Here is a 21,629-nt window from a genome sequence, read left to right as displayed (position 1 = left end):
GTACTCTAAACAAAAACAAAACAAAAAATAAATAAACTAAAAATCCACTCCCTGGAAGCTCTCCTCATCCTGAAGAACACAGACATCTGAGTGGTTAACCAGACATGGTTTAAAGCTGTGGACAGCATCTCAGCAGTGCAAGGCTATAATGCCTGCCACACATGTAGACCAGCCACTACACGGGAATGGACAAAGGGTGAAGATCTCACTATTTATCAAAAACAGTCAAACCTCAAGACTGGTCAAGCAATATAACCCACTTGCGTTTTGCTATGTCCATCTCACCATAAGGAAATTCCAAGGCCATATCTTTGCAAGCGATGGGTCCCTCTCTATCACCCACACGACATGCTAAATGAACTGAAGTTGTGGTGCATTGAAACCAACACTATAATGCTGGTTGACTTCAACTACCATGCTATAAACTGGGAAACATACACAACTTCCAATATGCAGACCCAGTACTAATGTTCTGGACCAGCAATTCCTTGCACCCACTAGGGCCACCAACCTCCTTGATCAGATCTTCACAAATATGGGGGAACTATGTCACCACCTGCATCTAAAGTCCTCACTTGCCAGGTCATATCAGTAAGCATTTCTGTTTGAAATTAAACTAAAACCCAGGATGCCATTGAACCCTCATACATTTTGGAATTATTCCATAGCAAATCTCTTCCTACTGTGTGATACCTTGGAAAAAATCAATCCCCCATAAACCACATGAACTTTGCTGCCTATGCAGACTTGGTCACAGAAACATTACATCATCATGTAGCACACTAAGGTAGATGTGTCCACCAGTAATATGCACCGGACCAACTTAAAGAGCAAGCCACCCTAGAATAATTCCAAATTCATTACATTGTATAACAAAAGGAAGAAAAGCATATGGCCAAAATTAGGAAGTGCATTGCAAGGCAAGAAACTTATCATCAAACTAAATAAGCAACTTATGACTCTTATCAAGTTCACTAAAGCCACATTTGAGGTACATATAGCCTTGTGGGTAAGAGACAAACAAAATGCCTTTTTCGGCTATGTTGGCAACCTGAAATGAAATACACAAATGTGCACTGAACTAATTTAAACAGAACCATCTATATAGAGCCAGAGCATATACCAAACCCACTGGATAATAAATGTTATTCTAATTTCACCCCTTTTTCCATTGAGATACCCACGCCCATAATTCTCCTGGATGTCACTAGTGATCATGTCCTCAACGTGCTCTCCAAGACAATGAATCCTGCATTTATGAGCCCCTGATAATATCTCAGTATGCCTCCTGAATAACATGAAATATGACCCATTGAGCACTCTAAAATCATTGTTCGACCCTAGATTTCTAATTTGCTTCATGCCTAGCAAATACAGGACTGCAACAGTTGTCCCTCTGCTCAAAATCATACCATCTACTGACCCAGGTAACTACAGAACAATAAGTATAACTATACTGATATGTAAAGGCATGGAAAGAATTATCAACATAGTCAAGTTTTGTTAAAGGCAGATTGTTCCTACTCAACCTAGTGCACTTTTTCAAGAAAGTTTCCAAAGCTATGGGCAAGGGAAAAATTGTGCACACTGCTTATCTTGATTAGGCCAAAACATTCAGCACTATGCCCCATTTGGCCATTGTGGACAAACTCATGAAACATAGTAAGTAAACTCTTATTTCAACTGTTGGATAGACAACTGGTTCACAAAAAAGGACACAAGAAGACAGGACTCTACCTCCACAAAAATATCAGTCACTAGCAGAGTCCCTCAGGGACACTTCTTTTTGTCATCTACTTTTCAGAAATCAAAGCTGATGTCAAAGGCCTCTGGTTAACTACATTTGTGGATGAGTTTAAGCTCAGCACAATCATAGAATCCCCCAACGATACTAATATCTTCTAGGAGGGTTATTGCAAACTAATAATTGGTGTCAGAGCCATGGTTTAAAACTGAATGCCACAAATTGTAGGATAGTATGCTATGAAAAACATCCATCCCTGGGAATTACCACATAGACAATGCATCCCTAAGAGCAGACCGACTGGTTAGGAACCTGAGAACATAGACAATGAATTGGCCTTTGACCATCATGTGCCTACATTTGTAAGGAAATCATTCTTTCTTGTACAAGCTATCTGCAAGGGTACGGCATCTAGGTACAAAGATATCACTGCCCCTCTGTATTAGCATTTACTATGACATTCATTGAGTCCAATGCTCCCTTTGGTATGCACCTGACCAAGCATATGCAAAAACTTGAACACCCCTAGAAGTTAACAAAAAAGAATAAAAGGTGTGCAGCACTTGGAATATGCAGCCTGCCTCAAAGCCTTATCTTTATACTCAGTCAGTGTCGTACAGACTACTGGCTTACAAGGCATACAGTACCAGTGGATTTGCTGTACATCTGCAAGTCTAACAACATTAGAAATACCCGATCGAAGAACTTAAACCTCTCTTACAACATAAACATAAATTGTTGGAGAGACAAGAATGTGACTCAGAGATTACCCCTACCCTGGAATAGGCTTCCCATCCACGTGAAGCAGAGTTTATCCCTGACCCTATTCAAACTTAACATAGACCAATGAATGGGGAATCACAAATTTATCACTGGACTAGCCTTAATACCTATTAGAAAAAGGCAGCTTGCAAATGCTTGGCCACCTAAACCCAATCATATTCCCCAGGTAATCTATCCTATTACTTGCATATTGGAAACATGCCTAGGCTTAAAAAGGTTTAAAACGACTGTCAGCCTAGTAACTGCCTGAGAAACTACAGACTCTAGTTCTATTGAGAACCTTGTGTTAGTGAACTGAAATTAACTGATAATAATCTTGCCTTCTGTTATTCATGTTTACTTTTCCAGAGATGTTCCTGTTTGTATATCCCTGCCTTTACATGTAAAACCTAAATCTATATCAGTTTCTTGCACCTCTTCTAATGTCCCTTGAAAAAATATCTCAGTGGTCTTCTTTTACCTTTCATTTGACTGCCAGTTACTCTTCTGTTTCTACATAGTGTCTCAGTGTCTCAGGTCATGGCTTAAAAGAGGTTTATGACCAGCCCACTCACCTGTTAACAAATGTAAAATAAATAAATAAATAGAGGTGAGAAGTGAATCACCATCTCCTCATTCTGGTACTTATTACTATTTTTCCTTTCTCATTTCTGTTTTTATCTTTTTGTCTCCTCAGTTCTTACATCCAGTCCATTTTGTTCTCTGCCTTCATCTTCCATCTTTCTTCATGCACTCATACACTTTTCATCCATTCTACTGTTACTGCATCCCACCATCACTCCCTGCTCACTTCTTTCCATTCAGACTTTTAATATACTTTGGCATCTGTTGCCTTTTTATTTCCCTGTCTACATTCTGCTCAACTACATCTCATTCTACTTTCAAAAACTTCTTTACCACCTTTTTTCCCTTAACACATAAACACCACATGTCCAAGATTCAACCTTAACTCTCTCCATCTTCTCTTTCACCCATACTTCACCAAAAGCCATTATAACTTGCATGTCTGTTCTCTCCCTTATACATATATCTTCCTTCCTCCATATCTTTAACCATGGTCTTCCTATTTTACATGTGGTTCTCACTCTTCCCAAGCATCCTGTCTGCCATGGGACCTACTGATATATTTAGATTACAAAGTATAATCCTTCCTTTATTCACTCCTTATAAAGCTCTAGAAACTCCTCTTCCATATTTCAAATATGTACGTCCTCTACCTTATGTGCCTGATCTAACCCCAGTTGTCAAATCATGCACCTTCCTTCTCCAACCCTCACAATCTTTTCACTGTCTCAGTCTCTCCTGTAATGCACCAATATTGTTATTCTTGACTTTACTATCTCCATTAACAGATTCTGTTGGTAAAGATAGCCAAACTCAAGACAGTCTTCAAAGAAATTGTTACACTAACTGGTAAAATTAATAAATAAAGAAACTGCTACCTTGGCTGAAGTGGAGGCAAGCCCCCTGCATCCCCATTCAAGGACATTGCTCTGCACCTGCTTACGTAATATAACTTTCACCAAGTAAATTGTATTATTTTGACAAAAAAGGACCTTGTGAAATAAGATCATGAAACATAAGCAGTTATGCCATGTGTTTCCAAAGGTTAAGATCTACACAACCATAATTTATTAATATGCCTTGTTTTCATAGCTCCAGTTCCATAAGATCACAGCAATTACTCCTTTTTCCTCTGTCTACTACCCTTCTTATTATATTTTATGGGGTATGACACCACCTAAACTCCAAATCAGTATTCTTACTCTGTCTTCTTTATTCTTCCTCTCTCTTTCCATGTCTAGGCAAGACAAATCATGAATTAAAAACAACCCAAAACATTTCTGGAACCTCAGCAGTAGTATTATAGGACATTCACAAGAAAAACACCCTAACAAATCAAACATCATCACCATACTATTAGGCCCACTACTAGCACACAATTGTCTTAAAGAAGTCTCGTCCCTCTCCTGCAGCCTACAAAATCCCGAACAACCTACCCCATCTCCTGTACCCCCTCATCTCTATACTTACTTGCTGTACTTCAAAATAAATCACCATCAAGGATGTCTTAAAGGTTTTAGATCAAACACCTTCAGATGCCCCTGGCCATTTAGATAACCTGCTTCCTTGGCACATCATTCTCTATAAAGATGTGATTACACCACGTATAGAACCTACACATTACAAACAACGTTCTGTCCACAATGCAGCAAGTCATCCATTGTTAAATCACTACTAAAAGTCCTAACCCAAGACATGCAAAAGACTTCAGACCAATCTCTAGCCTTCCATCTGTAGGAAATATCCTACAAAAAATTGTCTTTGCTCAGCTGACAGACTACATCAGAATTACAGCATGCTCTCCCCACATCAAATTGGATTTTGGTCCAGAAAAAAAAGCACCAAATGATGATATTCTAAGAAGTATGGACAAAAACACACCTTACTGGTTCAGATGTCAGACCCATCAGTAAAGCCTTTGTTCATGAAGACCATTTGTTGCTCTTTAATTCCATCCTTACATCAGACATAAGCAAAGACTGCCTCCCTTGGTTCTATAATTTCCTTATAAATGAATGTTTTAAAGTGCAAAGAGGAAATAAAGCTTCTATCCATGTCATCTTTGCAAATCAGTAACTCAAGAATTACTTGTCTCACCCCATACTATTCTCACTATTCCTTAACTTCCTTGTTGCTCATTTTCCTGAAACCCAATTCCTTATGTAGGCAGGTGATATGGTCAATTACACCCTTCTCACTACACAATAAAAACATCTTGATAAAGACCTAAATGCGTTATCGGTATGGCTCTCACAAAATAAATGCATACTTTCCAGAAAGAAAGAAAGAAAGTAAAGCATTATCATCTGTGTGACAAAAACTCTTTACAGTTCCACAAACCTGGACAACAAGGACAATGCCATAGACTGCTTGGAAGCCATAGCATACTTAAAATACCTCAACAAATGGTTGTACCAGTCCATGATTTTCACATCAGCAGTACTATATCTATTTTGGCCCTTACTTTTCTGGGCCAAAAAAAACCTACTTCCTCTTACCAGAAGGTAGACTACCAATTGGAAAGGAAGTTCTCCTATCAGCAATAGAATATTGCTCCCTGTCATCAGCAAACCCTATCCAAATAAATCTGCATATGCATCACACTAACCTCCCAAAGAGAACATCAGTGTTGAGTCCTAATTAAGGCAAACTGGCTTCCCGTATGTGAAAGATGCACACTCCTAGTCTGTCTTCTCCACCGACTCTTATATCATGACTCCTTTGTTTTCTTCTCCAATGACCTCTCTTAAGACCCACATCCTAGATCACAATCCTCTCTCTCTTCCCCTATCTACATCACCCACAGGACTCTCCTCCACTGACCATAGTTTCTCAATAATGGCAGATGAGACATGGGAATCACACAGTGTTACGCTAAAAGTCATTTCCTCCATACCAATTTTAGACATCAGCTTGTAGCATTTCTACAGACAAGAACTGCTTGTAAATGCTTTCATCCACAAGACATTCCTTAAAGTGATAACTTCATTACACCCACTCTGTCCTCCCTCCATATTTTCTCCTCTTTGCTTAATGCTAAAATATCCATGCCAGACTAACCTCACTCCTCTCTCTGTCCAATATTGTCCCTCACACTACTCTCCACCACTCCACCCCCTCACAGTACCCACTTCCCTCTGTTGTACTTTATTTGCTGTTCTACCTACCCTCAACATCCTTCTTATCATCCTATCTGACGTACAGCCCTAAATAATCTACAATAACCCTGCAAACTAAACTGTATACACCTTGATGGTAGAAAGAAGCCTCCTTTCTTAAACTGACTTCATCCTATCTGACACTATAGCTCTAGTTAACCTACAATAACTCTGTAAATAGAAATGCACATACCTTGATTTTAGATAGAGTCCTCCTTTCTTAAACTGAATTCTACTGCATTGATACAATGCTTTTACATGCTGGATATTGTATTAGATGGACTTCTATGATGCAATAATGTTTTTACATGCTTAATATTGATTTAGCACACTGTAAACTACTTCATTGTGCACTATTACTTCTTACTCACTTTTCCCAGGCTTAGCCTAAATAGAGTCCACCTGGATCATGCTCTACCCCATCAACAAATGGCAAATCAATCAATCCTTAGACATTATTGCCTAAGATAAGCTCACTCTTGCTTTTTAAAGTGTGACTGGGCTACATGATCATCCCCTAATATGCCCTGCTCCCTGAGAACTGCCCTGCTTTTCTTTGCCCCTCTTTATTTCCTTTGCATGTCCTTTTTCCTCTGTGCCTTCCTGCCTCTCTCCCCTTGTCCCTTCTTCCACTTCATTTCCTCGCACTCGGCTTCACCCTGCTCATTCCTGCCGCCTGTTCAGTCTCATGTATCTAGAAAGCCATCTTCATTCTTTTAAGTCATTATGGCTACTCCCATGTACCTCTTGCAACATTCAACCTTCAGTCTTATGCCATCTTACGTTAACCTACCCACACCAAATTCCTGTATTTTGCCCACTCACATTTCTCATGTCATACCATAACTCACCCTGCTGAAACAACTGAAGTACTTATAAGCATCAGCATTTACACTATTACGTTCTTTAATCTTCTTGTAACAATCATTTACACTAAAATAGGCAATGCGTACAGACACTATTGTATCAATTAACATTAACAAGACATTGATAAAAATTCTCCTTTTTCATGTTCTTTCCTTGCTCTTCCATGGATTGCTGTTTTGTCTTTTTCTTGGTTTAGCCTCATGTTTCATAGATAATATCAGTATTCATGTTGCTGCTGCCTATTCTCATTAATGGCAATACTACCCCCCTTACTACTATTACTCATTACCACCATTACTACTTAAATTTACTACCATTACACATTAACACCCTTACTACCTCCCTATACTAGCATTACACATAATCACTATTAGTAACCCCCCTTATTACCATTACCCATTACCATCATTACTACATTCCCTTACAACCATTACATAACCAATACTGCCTCTTATTACCATTACTCATTATCACCATTGGTACCTCCCCCTTTACTACCATTACACATTATTACCATTGGTACTGCCCCTTTATTACAATTACACATAATCACCATTGCTACCACCCCTTACTCTCATTACACATTTTCACCATTACTACCTCTCCTTACAACCATTACTTTTTATAACCAGTACTACATCCCCTTATTACCATTACTCATTACCACCATCAATACCTCTCCCTTTACTACCATTATTCATTACCAGCATTACTACCACCCCTTACTATCATTACTCATTATCACCATTGCTACCTCCCCTTACTACCATTATTTATTAGCCCCACTACTACTTCCCTTTACTATGATTACTCATTATCAGAATTACTACCTCCCCTTGCTAACATTACTCATTACCCCACTATTACTTCCCCCTTAAAATCATTACTCATTACCAGTTACTATTTCCCCTTACTACCATTACACTTTATCACCATTACTACCAACCCTTACTAACATTACTCATTATCATAATTAGTACCTCCCCCTTACTACTATTACTCATTACTACCATCTCTACCTCCCTCTTACTACCACTGCTCATTATCACCATTACTTCCTCCCCTTACTTCCATTATAGATCATCACCATTACTACATTCCCTTACTACCATTACTGATTACTGCCAGTACTCTTTATCACCATTACTACATTTCACTTACTACCATTACTCATTACCACCATTATTACCTCCCTTTACTATTATTACACATCACCATTACTACTTCTCTTTACTACCATTACTGTCTCCCCCTACTACCATTGCTCATTATCACAATTGCTACCTCCCCTTACCACCATCACTCATTACTAACATTACTCATTACCATCATTATGACCCCCATACTACAATTACTTATTACCATCATTATTACCTCTAATTACTACCATTACACATTATTACCATTACTGCCACCCTTTACTGCCATTACCATCTCCTCTTACTACCATTACACACTGTCACCATTATTACCTCTCCTTACATTCACTACTCATTATCACAATTACTACCTCCCCTGACTACCATCAATCATTACTACCATTATTCATTATCACAATTACTACCTTCCCATACTACAATTACTTATTACCACCATTTTTAATTCCTTTTACTACCATTACACATTGTCATCATTACTACCTTGCCTTACTACCATTACTCATAGCTTTCACTCATTGGTCCCCTCTACTCATCACTCATTAGAACCATTATAGAGTATAACACCCCTTTTGGTATGTACCTCACAAGACATCTACAGCAACTGGAAAGGCTGCAGAAATACCTCACAAAGAGGATTACTGGACTCAAACAGATGCCCTACGCAGACCGTCTCAAAAAACTCCAGCTTTACTCTGTCACATATCGCCTACTCAGAGGCGATCTCTGCCTAACATACAAAGCTATGTCAAACCCAGAGCTGTTGGACATGCTCCACTTAAAGAAATCCCAATCCCTCCGAGCTACACGCTCTAGGGACCTAAACCTTGTCACCGCAATAAACAGAACATGCCGGAGGGATAGATTCCTGTCCCAGAGACTTCCCATATTCTGGAATAAACTACTTATCTATATCAAACAAAGCTCCTCATTAGTACTCTTCAAGAAAAAATCTTGATGATTGGATGGGAAATAGGAAATTCACCACGGGGATCACTTCTGTGGCTCTGCTCGACAGTGGCACAGGAAAATAATTTTCTTGGGTGGCAAAAGCCAGGGTACCTTTTTGGCTGGGCTTGTATAGGCCCGAGGGCCGATAGCTTAGTACCTACCTATGAACCTATGAACCTATCTAAAAAGACAAACTAATAAATACTCTAATTCACAGATATTCATACCATCCCCATTTTGAACTTCACTGTTATCTGTTCATCTCAAGCACTTAGATTGAATTTCCTGATGTCCCACACTGACCCTCATTCTTATTGAACCTTAGTGAAGAGTTTTTGGACACCTACCTGACCCCCCCATTGTTTGGATTATTCATCTTACCTTCTTTTAGTCAGTTTAGCTTTCACTCAGTCAACCACAGCTTTTCCTTACAAAGTCCTATCCCCATCATTTGAACTTTTGTTTTGTCAACTAGTTATTGCCTTAAAAGATTGTAGACCTTTTGCCTCCCCACTATACCTTTCTCTGGTTAGCCATTTTAATGTTTACCTTGTGCTCTTGCTTAAGGCTTTTTCCTGTTTTGCTTCCTCTTTTTCATTTCCTGTCACATCATGCCTTAGTAAATGCACTCTTGTATCTTAGAGCAATGTCTGGCGTAGTTCTTCTTGGGCTTTTCCTATATTCATTCATTTATTCATGATTTCCTTGCTAATTAATACATCTGCCTGTCCCCATTTTTCAATCTCATCCTCACCCTAGACTTGTCTAGACTTGGACCAGTGCTAATACATGATCAGCCCCATTATTCTTTCTCTCTAAGCTATTTGAAAAAGTCCTTCAGTTGCCTCATCTTTAGATTTAAGCTCTTTCCTTTCTTGCCATGTTTTTTACTTTCTTGTCTTATTTCCTGCATTAACAGACTCCCTCTTCTGACTTTCTCACAGTCCAATGTTTTGTGCTTTGTTCCTCTCTTCAAGCATTACAATTGATTGCATTGTTCCACTCTTCAAACATTACAATTGATTGTATTGTTCCACTCTTCAAACATTACAATTGGTTGTATTGTTCCACTCTTCAAGCATTACAATTGATTGTATTGTTTCACTCTTACAAACATTACTGTTGATTGTATTGTTCCACTCTTTAAGCATTACAATTGATTGTATTGTTCCACTCTTCAATCATTACAGTTGATTGCACTTTTCCTGAACCTGATCACTATGGCAGCAAATTGTCTGTGTTCAGTGATGTTGCACTGTCCCCTCTTTTCTAAACAGTTAAAGTTATAGCGGCTGTTCACTCTTCTTTCAAGTTGCCAAGCATCACTTCACCTACTGACTGTCTTGGATAATCTCCCAAGTAACATCTAACATCAGGAGCATTTTGTCTTGAGGACATCCAACATCACCAGCATTGCCTGTTCTATATACTCCCCCAAACTAGAGGCTCACCGCGTGGTTCCCGAGTCTCCAACTCACTTGGACCCCAGTGCGAATGCACAGACCATCCTTCCTCCAATTATTAGTCCACAAACTCAAACCAGGGACTCAGGGTTTATTTCTACGCTATCCTAAAGTGTGCTATCCGGCTACCATCTGCTGCAGGTATTAAAACAGTACCTGAACTAAAAATTACTGTTTGACCTACTGATCATTCCAGCATAATCTAAATAGACACTTACACTGTCTTGTAAAGAACATTTTAACTAACAAACTGGACTTGTAAACTGTTACCTTTAGGACCCAGGAAAAACCCTTGTGGTGTAGTCTCGTCATCACCGAGGTTTCATTACACCCTAGAGGTTTTTCACCAGTTAATTTACTATACACAATGAGGTAGTACAGGCCCTTACTCATCGCCTGCTGTAGGGTAGGTAAATTCTAACTATTAACGTGGTCAGCGTTGTTTAACTGCATTTTCTTTTTTACTGTCAGCAGACTTTACCGCACGTTTAACGATAGAGTATACTTGCTGCATTTACTCTGAGTGGTGCATTTAATCAGTGTTAGACTTATGATAGCGTTGTTTGTTGTACCATCCTGGTTAAAATTGTGCGCAGATCTCCTGTGTGAGCTAAGTGAGAGACTACACGCCGCATTATATTCTGTACTGTGTAAGCTACATGTGTGCGAACTTAGCTAGAGTTGATTGCTGTTTCATTTCCTTAAACTGTGACCAGAAATACTGTGGGAACTAACTCAGCGTTTATATGCTTCAACATAATTTGCACTTTGCATTTAACTAGAACGCGAATTTAGATAGCGTCATCTGGTTTCATATGCTGTAACATTAGTTATACTCTACATTTAACTACTATGAGAATTAAGCTAGAGTTGTTTTTCATTTTTTAAGTTAAACTGTGAGCTGACCTACTGTGGCACTAGGTTTGTGCTCTTTTGCTGAAGCTTATCTTGAACTGTAATACGAACTTGATTAGCGTTCATGTGCGACAACAATTGCAACGCTGGGTTAACGTTTATCTCTTGTAACTGTAACTGTGAATAATTGCTATACTCTAGAAAGGTGATATTTATGATCGGAAGATCAGGCTAGTATATGTGCTGCTTTCAACATCACATTTAATTAGTGGAAACACCAGCATTGCAAGTCTGAATATTCCCAAATACAAGAAGTTTGTTTGTAGCACATGCTCTCACTGATGGGCCTGATGCATGCTGTAGCCGCCTCTGACTTCTATAATGCATAATTAAGAAACTATGCTATTACTTGTATGCTTTATGAATTACAGGAATACTGCATTCTAACTATTTATAGATTTACTCTAAACTCTTGGTTACAGTGTAATATTGCTCTTGATTTTGTTAACACTTTGTATTCCCAATTGAAATGTTATTAACCTCTGCCTGCTTCTAACCAACTTTGCTACTACCTCTCTCCATTATTTCTCTCCTTAGACTCCCCCAAACTAGAGGCTCACCGCGTGGTTCCCGAGTCTCCAACTCACTTGGACCCCAGTGCGAATGCACAGACCATCCTTCCTCCAATTATTAGTCCACAAACTCAAACCAGGGACTCAGGGTTTATTTCTACGCTATCCTAAAGTGTGCTATCCGGCTACCATCTGCTGCAGGTATTAAAACAGTACCTGAACTAAAAATTACTGTTTGACCTACTGATCATTCCAGCATAATCTAATAAGACACTTACACTGTCTTGTAAAGAACATTTTAACTAACAAACTGGACTTGTAAACTGTTACCTTTAGGACCCAGGAAAAACCCTTGTGGTCCGCTCCCTGCGCCCTCGCCACGCTCGGGCTTGCGCCCCTCCCCACCCTGCCCCCTATTCCCACCCAGCGCCAATACCTCTAAATTTATCAGGTCATTAAGCCCATCCCACTCATCACCAACCAATCACAACCATCACTTACTCTGACTCCTCTCCTCCCACTTTCTCTGTTCTGCCTATACTATCAAATCTACTCCCTTAGCCCTCCCACCAATCTTCTCTTCCCTCTTCCATCCACAATTCCCCACCAGCTTTTTATACACCCACTCTACCAAGGCAACTCCCGCTAGCATATTTCACACAGTCTACTTCTCCTCTCACCATGGATAGAAACTCTTTCACCACCCTTCCCATCTTATCATTACTCCTTATTATCTCTTATCTTTTAACAAGTTATGAAACTCTAGCCCTAACAGGAGTTTACCTCCCCAAGGGTCACACCTCTTTATACTCACAAAACCCCTCTAATCTCATCCCTCCCTCCCACTACCCCGTTAGCAACCACAGTCCCAAAAAAAACCTTCCTACCCTCAGACACCCTAAAACACCTTCTACTAAGGACACTCTCAAATTACTATTCAAACTCCAAAAAATATTAGACTACTTAAAGAAATCTATTACGAAAGACGGTGATATCCACCCCAACCCAGGCCCTAACTTTGCCCAAGGCTCTAACACCTTGAAAGCTGCTAGAAGCTCAGAGAACTCCCTCCTAATCCTTCACCTGAATTTAAGAAGTATCAATAATAAGGTTCACAACTTACATGCCTTGCTTGCAACCCACTCCCCAGATATTATGTGCCTATCAGAAACGTGGCTCAAACCTTCCACTAAGGATGAAGAAATCATCTCACCTGGGTATAACATTCTCAGGGCCGACCGAAATACTAGAAAGGGCGGGGGTACAGCTGTCATGTTTAAGAACTCCTTGAACATTACCATGCACCCGCTACAACCCCCAAAAATTCCTACCCTAGAACTGCTTTCACTAAAGCTATGCCTAAACAACCAAAAAAGTATTAATCTTTTAGTAATTTACTTACCCCCAGGCAAAAATGTTGAATACCTTGAACAATTGCTCAGTTGGTTAGCTGCCACCTATCCCCAAGAAACTATAATACTAGGAGACGTTAATATTGACTGGTCCCTCTACTCCAAAAACTCAAACCCTCTCCCCATTAACTTACATGGTTTCTCCCAAAACATTCTATCTCCCACTAGAATTGGAAATGCTCAACAAAAGGAGAGCACGATTGACTGGATTCTTACTAATAAGACCCCGAACAACTATACTACAGGGACCCTACCAAATGACCTTAGTGACCACCTAATTACCTTTCTCATGAAACACAAATGCCCGACCTCAAACCATCCTCTAACCAGACTAGTTAGGAATAGTAAGAATTTTGTCCCAGACCAATTTATTGCTGATCTCAAAACATGTAATTGGTCCATCCTTAAAACCCTCAGATTAGATGAGAGTGTGTCATACTTTAATGACATCTTCCTCAAGATACTTGACTCTCACGCTCCAATGAGGCTTACAAGAACTAAGGAACATATTGCACCTTGGTTAACAAAAGAAACCAAATACAAAATCAAACTCCGTGATCATGCCTGGCATAAATGGAGATCCACCAAAACCCACCTTGACCGCATCAAATTTCTACAACTTAGAAACTCAACCAAATCAGCTGTTAAGACTGACAAAAGCAATATTTCTGCCACCTCCAAGACAACCACCAGCATAATCCTAAAAAATTCTGGGCTGGGTTTAATCGCCTCCTTCACCCAGGAAAATCCACCACCCCATCCCTGAAAACTTCTGGGTGATGATCCAGGACATATAGCCAACACCTTCAACTTATTTTTCACTGAGACCATCCAGTCCCTCGCCAATCAGCTTAACACTTCTCCCTCGGCCACAACCTTAACTAAAGACCCAACTCAACCCTCCTTTAACCTACAACCCACATCTACCTCCTATATTAGAACCCTATTGAAAAACTAAAACCAACCACCCTAGCGGCTGACTTACTCCCAGCCAATTACCTGCAATTGGCATCTGACGCCATTGCCTACCCTGTTTCCATACTGATTAACGTCCATCTCTGAAGCTTCTATTCCTTCAATCTGGAAAATCTCCTATATTATTCCTCTGCATAAAGGTGGGTCCTCTACTGACACATCTAACTACAGACCAATAGCTATACTATCTCCACTAGCCAAGATCTTGGAACGCCATGCTCACAAACAACTTATTTCCCATCTTTCACGTAACAACCTTCTCTCTAACACCCAGCATGGATTTTGCCCCATCACAGTACAACCTCTGCCCTTCTCTCCTTTGTTGACTCAGTCAACCTAAACCGCAACAATAAACTTATAACCTCTGCGTTATTTCTAGATCTATCAAAAGCTTTCGATATGGTCAATCACAAGCAGTTGATTCACACGCTGGAAAACTTTCAACTTAGCAAACCAACCATAAACTGGTTTACTGACTACCTCTCTTGTAGGCAACAGGCAGTCCAGTGGCAAAACACTCTTTCAGATCTACTTCCAACTAACATTGGCGTTCCCCAAGGATCTATCCTTGGTCCCTCCTCTTTTCCCTATTTATAAATGGTCTACACTCGATCATTCCCAAAGCCACATGTATTCAATACGCAGACGATTCCACCCTAATCTGCTCGGATACTTCCCTCCCAAAACTACAAATTGCTACCCAAAATTGCTTCTCCATAGTCGAACAGTGGTTCTCAGAACTAAAGCTTTTACTTAACCCTACCAAAACCAAATTACTTCTAATTTTCCCCACATCAATTCCCTCCCAAGGAAAAGAACCACCTAGTTCCAACAGCCCAACCTTCCATGTATCTTCTTACAATGGGACCATAATCGAACCTGTCTCCCACACTAAACTATTAGGGGTGACCATTGATAACAAGCTTAAATTTGATACCCATGTTAGTTTGACTATCAAGTCAGTCAACATGAAACTTGGGTCTATGTATAGAATTAAGAACTTCCTAACCCCACACACCAAACTAACTATTGCCAGGACCCATCTTCTCTCCACACTCCTTTATGCATCCCCAGTATTTTCCTTCCTTAACAAGAGAGAACTTAACAAACTATCTATAACCTACAACCATATAGCCAGATTCATTACAGGATTGCCCTATCGCACCCATCACTGCCAAAATCTAAGGGCATTGGAATGGCTAGAGCTGCCCAACATTTTCAAACTAAACCAACTTACTGAGGTTTTCAAAACGATCAATCACCCAGAAAGAATCCCCTCACTAAATAAAATATTCACCCCCTACTCCAACCTTTTATCCCTGCGGTCATCAAACAGCCTACTTGTTCAGACCATTAAATCCCACAACTCGGGAGGTGAAGCACTCTATGCTAATTCCATTGGCAAATCCTGGAATGCCCTCCCAAACAACCTAAGGCATATGACCTCTCCTCACCAATTTAAAAAACACCTCAAAGATTTCCTAAAGTCCCAATGGCTATGCCCCTGCTCCAATCCAGACTAATCGCAATCGCCCCATACCCACCTAATTCTCTACCTATAATGAAGCTAAGCTTGATCTCCTTTTCCTAGTTTGCAACATTTCTAACCAACATGTTTAACCTGTTCAATTGCTTTATTCTTGATTGTAATAACAAACATTTAATCTCCATATGTTTACTGTTAAACTTCCTCTGACTATATCTTGTATGTTATAATAATTTGTGCATTTCTTATGTCTCTGTTTTAATTCCTCTGATTTGGAGCTTTTCTCCCCGGGCCTCTACTGAAAATGGACATATATCCAGCTAGACTAGCCCGGTCAACAAATGTAAAATAAAACAAATGTAAAATAAAATAAAAAAAAATAAAATAAAATAAATCTAACTCATAGTCTGGCAGTGCACAGGGCTAAAGCTCTGAGTTGTTAATGAGCTGTTTCTCTCAAGGGTACAAGGTTTGAATCCTTTTACCTTCATTTGCCTACTTTGTGACCCTGACCAAGTCATTTAACCAGATGGTGCTTTGGGGCAATGGAGAATGTGGGTGAGGCTCTTTAATAGTGTCTTGGAGTGCATGCCTAGTAACTAAGCATAGGCTGATCCTCATTGCCCATAGTGAATTACACTCTCCTCTTTTTCACTCTCATTCTAGACTCTAACTCCTCATCTTCAATTCTTATTCTTTCTTCTGCTCCTCTCCACTTGTTTCTGTTCTCCTCCACCTGCTACACAGATGATTCTACATGGCACTACCCTGTCTACCTTCTGCAATATTTCACTACAGAAAAAGTTTTCTCACCAATCTGTTCTTTCTTGTCTCTTTTTGCCACCCTACCCTTTATCAAAGTGCAGTGCTCCTTTGTTAATAAGGATAATTCCTGCTTTCCAGTCTCCACTGCACTTATCTTGTTCCTCTGCTTCACTCTCCAGTTAGTGGATAGGTTTGGTGGAAAATTCACTCCCTTATCTCCTCCGAACTTACAACAAACCTTCCCTCAAATTTTCCCCCTATCCTACAGATCTGAAGAGCAAGTCCTCAAAGCCTTGTCCAATACAAAAAACACAACCTCTGTGAGACCAGATGACATCCAAGGTTGTCTTCTAAACAAGGTAAAAACATGAACTAGCATCACCACTAAGTACCCTTTTTCAATCATAGCCTAACCGCAGTCTTTGTTCTTCTGGAATGGAGAACAGCAACAGTTATTCACTTCCACAAAGGTTGCCTAGCAATAGATCTGGAATTACAGACCCAAAGGTCTGACCAGCCTCATCTGTAAGGCCATGATATGTATCATTATGGACCTCATAAATAAAGGCATAGCTAACCTCCAAACCCTGGATGCTACCTAATTTGGCTTCATGAAAGGCAGATCCTGCCTGTTTAATCTGACAGATTTATTTGAAAATGTGACTAAGGCCATTGACAAGGGCAAATCTGTGCACACAGCATACATTGACCTGGCAAAGGATTTCAACACAATCATACATTCAGGCATTACCAATAAAATTAGCAAACTGTATGTAAACTCCATCTTTTAAGATGGGTTGCCAACTGGCTCACAAATCGGACACACACTATCATAGTGGGTGATTCCACATCAACCAAAAGATGAGTTACAGTGAGGTGCTGCTGGGGTCAGTGCCATGCCCCCTACTGTTTGGTATATACTTCTCAGAAGTTCAGGTCAAAACTAAAGGGTTGTGGCTGACCAAGTCTGTAGACAACTGCTAACTAGATGCAATCATTGAATCCTCAAATTATGTCAGTATACTCCAGGAGGGTCTCACGCAAACCAATGACTAGTGTATTAGTCACAGTTTTGAAGTGAATATAAAGAAATGCATCATCATTCCCTTCAGCACAGACAATGCCTCCTCACACTATCAAATCAGAAACAATACTCTAAGTACCCATAAAGTGTAAGGGATTTGAGATCACAAGTTGACTGTGACCTTAACTTCAACTACCATGTGTCTGCTGTAGTAAGGAAAGTTTTCTATGTTGCACACTTGATTAGTAAAGGCATCGCCTCGAGAGCAAAAGAAGTTATAACCCCCTATACTTGGCACTTATTTGGCCCATAACTGAGTATAATGCCCCATTTGTCATCTACCATACTAAGCACCTACAGCAATTAGAGAGACCTCAGAGGTTTCTAAGAAAGAAGATCAAGGGACTCCAGCATGTGCCTTACACAGACCAACTAAAGTCCCTGTCATCGTACTCTGTGTTGTATAGACTTCTTAGGGGAGACTTATGCTTGGCTATAGAGCAATCTAATGAACTTGCTGCATATCCGTAAATCAAATGGGACTAGGGCTACCCATTCCAGGGAACTAAATATGGCCTGCGACTTAACTCGGACATGCTGGAGGGACATTTTTATCTCCCAGCAACTGCTGCGTCTTTGGAACAGGCTACCAATTCATGTGAAACAGTGCAGCTCTATGACACTATTCAAGAGGAACCTGGATGAGTGGATGGGGCACTGTAAATTCTTACCAGGGATAGAGCCCACAACCCTCCTGGACATGGGCAGTCCTCTCTAAATGCAATCGTGGGTATTGACTAGCATTTCTATAGTATTACATTAGGATGAAACAGCTAGGCTTAAAATTACATCTGGGTCGATAGCCTAGTAATCTCCTATAATCCTATAATCCTGTGTGCCTATTTTTTTTTTTTTTGTGATGGTCCATATCCTGACCCAAGTTATAGGCAACTCTCCTAACCTTAGTCACCACTGACAGGAACAATGGATATTTTACTGGAGCCAGAGCTCCTGTCTCTCGTACCAAAGCCCTTACTTTAGGACCTTTTCTTATAAAGTCCTGTTAAGTAATCCTGGAGGCCTAAGTGCTCTGATTACCTCATGGTTCAGAGTACATGCAGCAAAAAAATATGATGTGGCAGAGTGTAAGTAAATGGTGCATCTTTTCTACAGTAAAGTCATTTATTCTGGTGGCCTCAGATACTCCATTGTCACTCTCCAGAAGTAGTTACTCCATACACTTTCTTTCTTCAGCTTTGCACCTCTACTGTTCAAAAATGAGACAGTTGACAATGGTTCTTCTTATCATCAACCTTCCATTTTATATTCTTATCAGTGCTGTAAAGTTCATCAGCTTTCCAATTTTGTTCTTCTATTATATTCTTCTTCTAGCATTCCACTTTCACATTCTCCAAATCTGCTATTAGTTCCACAATCTTTAGCTGCTGAATGGTGAGCCAGTTGCTATATATGTGAGTATGTGTGTGTTTATATATATATATATATATATATATATATATATATATATATATATATATATATACATACATACATATAAAATGAATGGCTGAAATGTTTAATGAATGACACAAAAAACATTGTACATTAATTATAATGACATCACACAAGAGCAACACACAGTACATCAAAAAAAGGAAACAAATTTCCTTTTCTAATGCACTACCCATAACCTTCACATATACAGCTTAAATTTGTATGAACCATGATAGTGTTAAGGAAATGGTTTTTGTAAGGTAAGCTGCACATTAGGGATAAGGAAGGTTATGGTTAGCACATATTACTAAGGTGGAGCAGGGGGACTTCCCCATTCTACTTTAATAATCCATACTAACCCTAACTCTATCCCTGCCTCTAAACTCTAACATGCAGCTTACCATACAAAAAACATTCTATAACACTACTACTACACAAGTCAACTCTGACACCATGCACAAACATACACACACACACACACACACACACACACACACACACACACACACACACACACACACACACACACACACATGCTAAACACACGCTAAATCTATCCCCTTAACTAGCCATTGCCCTAACCTTAAAACACACACACTCACATGCAACTCACTGCCCTGTTACTTACCTTTCTTGAATAACTAGAACCTGCCCAAGTTAGTGTTTCCACAAACAATGTTTCACTCATATCTTACAACTGCTCACTTGCATCACACAAATGTGTGTAAACAAATCAGGTGTAACCATGTATAAATATTTACATATATATATATATATATATATATATATATATATATAGGTATTTATGAGTTTGGGGGTGCGGGGGCTTGCCTCCCAAAAAAGAAGTTTAAAAGAGAAGAGCTATGTTCGAGATTTGCTCTTCTCCAGTAGTGTCAGTCTATTTTTGCACTTCTTGACACTCATCATTTCAATTGTTGACATTTCAATAGGGCACTGTTTTTAATTCCTGTTGCTCTTATAAGTTTGACATTTATCAAAAGTATCGTTACATTTTGTTATTAAAAAATACAAGGTTTTCAGTAATGTTCCACTAAACATTTCAAACAAAATCAAACGTTAGACACTGCAAAACGAAAGGAGTCAGGCTACAACTTCGAAAACTCATCTGATATACCAGTTGGACCTGACACTGTCTTTTTCCCATGCTAACAAGAATATATTTTATTGTATATGCCTTTATTTAAATACCATGAAGATCTCAGCTAGACCTAACAGTAAAATTGTATCTTTATATTTCTAAACATGTGAACCATATTTCTCACCACTTCCTCTATATTTACATCTTACCTGAACCTACAATGTCACACTAAAATGTTTTTCTCTCTGTCCTGTTTTCTTCTTGTACGCTGTTTTGTTTATTTAAAACATATTGACTGACGTAGGGATCATCAGGACCATTTTCAAACTCATTCAACAAGTACAAAAATTACTAAAAACCTATGGATAAAAATATACATAAAAAAGTGGAAATAAAAAGTCCATAAAATTCAACCGCATACTGGATTTATAACTATATCTAATAAAGCAAAAAATGCCAGAATACACAAGGGAATTATATAGATGAAAGAAAAAAATCTGCTCTCTGCTAGTTTGGCTTGTCTAACGTTTCCTCTAATTTGAGATCTTCAGTGTTTTCCATCATTTCTCCAACTTATTTTCTATTTCTTCCATGGTCAACTTTTTTACTTTCTTTAGTAATGTATACTGCGGTTTGAAATACTTTGCAATGACTAATGCTTTCTCTTGGTTTCTCCATCTATAAATGCCTCATTAAAATCATCTTTCTTACACTGTCGCCATCTAAAACACACAACTATATACTTATCCTACAAAGAGAAACCCTTCAAACTAAATTCCAGAATGTTTCTAATGATGCCATTCCAGCACCATGTTCATGTTTCTTTTTTAAACACCATCACCACATTATCGCTTAAGACATAGCAAGCACCAGTGGTGCAGTGGTAGTGATGTTGCTTCACAGCAAGAGGTTTTCCTGTTCGATTCTCAGCTCGAGTGCTCTCTGTCTGGAGTCTGCATGTCCTTCCTGCAGTCAAGTGGTGTTTGAAAGACATGTGTGAATGGACATGCCTTTGCTGAAGGTTGAGCATCAGGCTGGCAGCTTGGCACCATAAAGATCTACTGCTAATCATTAGTGGATCTGAGTTCCACTGTGGCAACCCCTAACTGGGAAAAGACAAACAGCAGCATAGGCAAGCACCCATAAATTCACTGAAAAGAAAACAAACCATATTAGCATTTTTTTTCATTTACATACATTATACATCACGTTTTCTTTCTTTATAACTGTCAATAATCCAGCATTACATAAATTTATCAA

This window comes from Protopterus annectens, chromosome 5.part0 (genome assembly GCF_019279795.1).
Source record: "Protopterus annectens isolate FY-2018-M chromosome 5.part0, PAN1.0, whole genome shotgun sequence".
In the NCBI taxonomy this organism is placed as follows: domain Eukaryota; kingdom Metazoa; phylum Chordata; order Ceratodontiformes; family Protopteridae; genus Protopterus; species Protopterus annectens.
The sequence above is the reverse complement of the archived record's forward strand: the minus strand, read 5'-3'. Positions refer to the sequence as shown.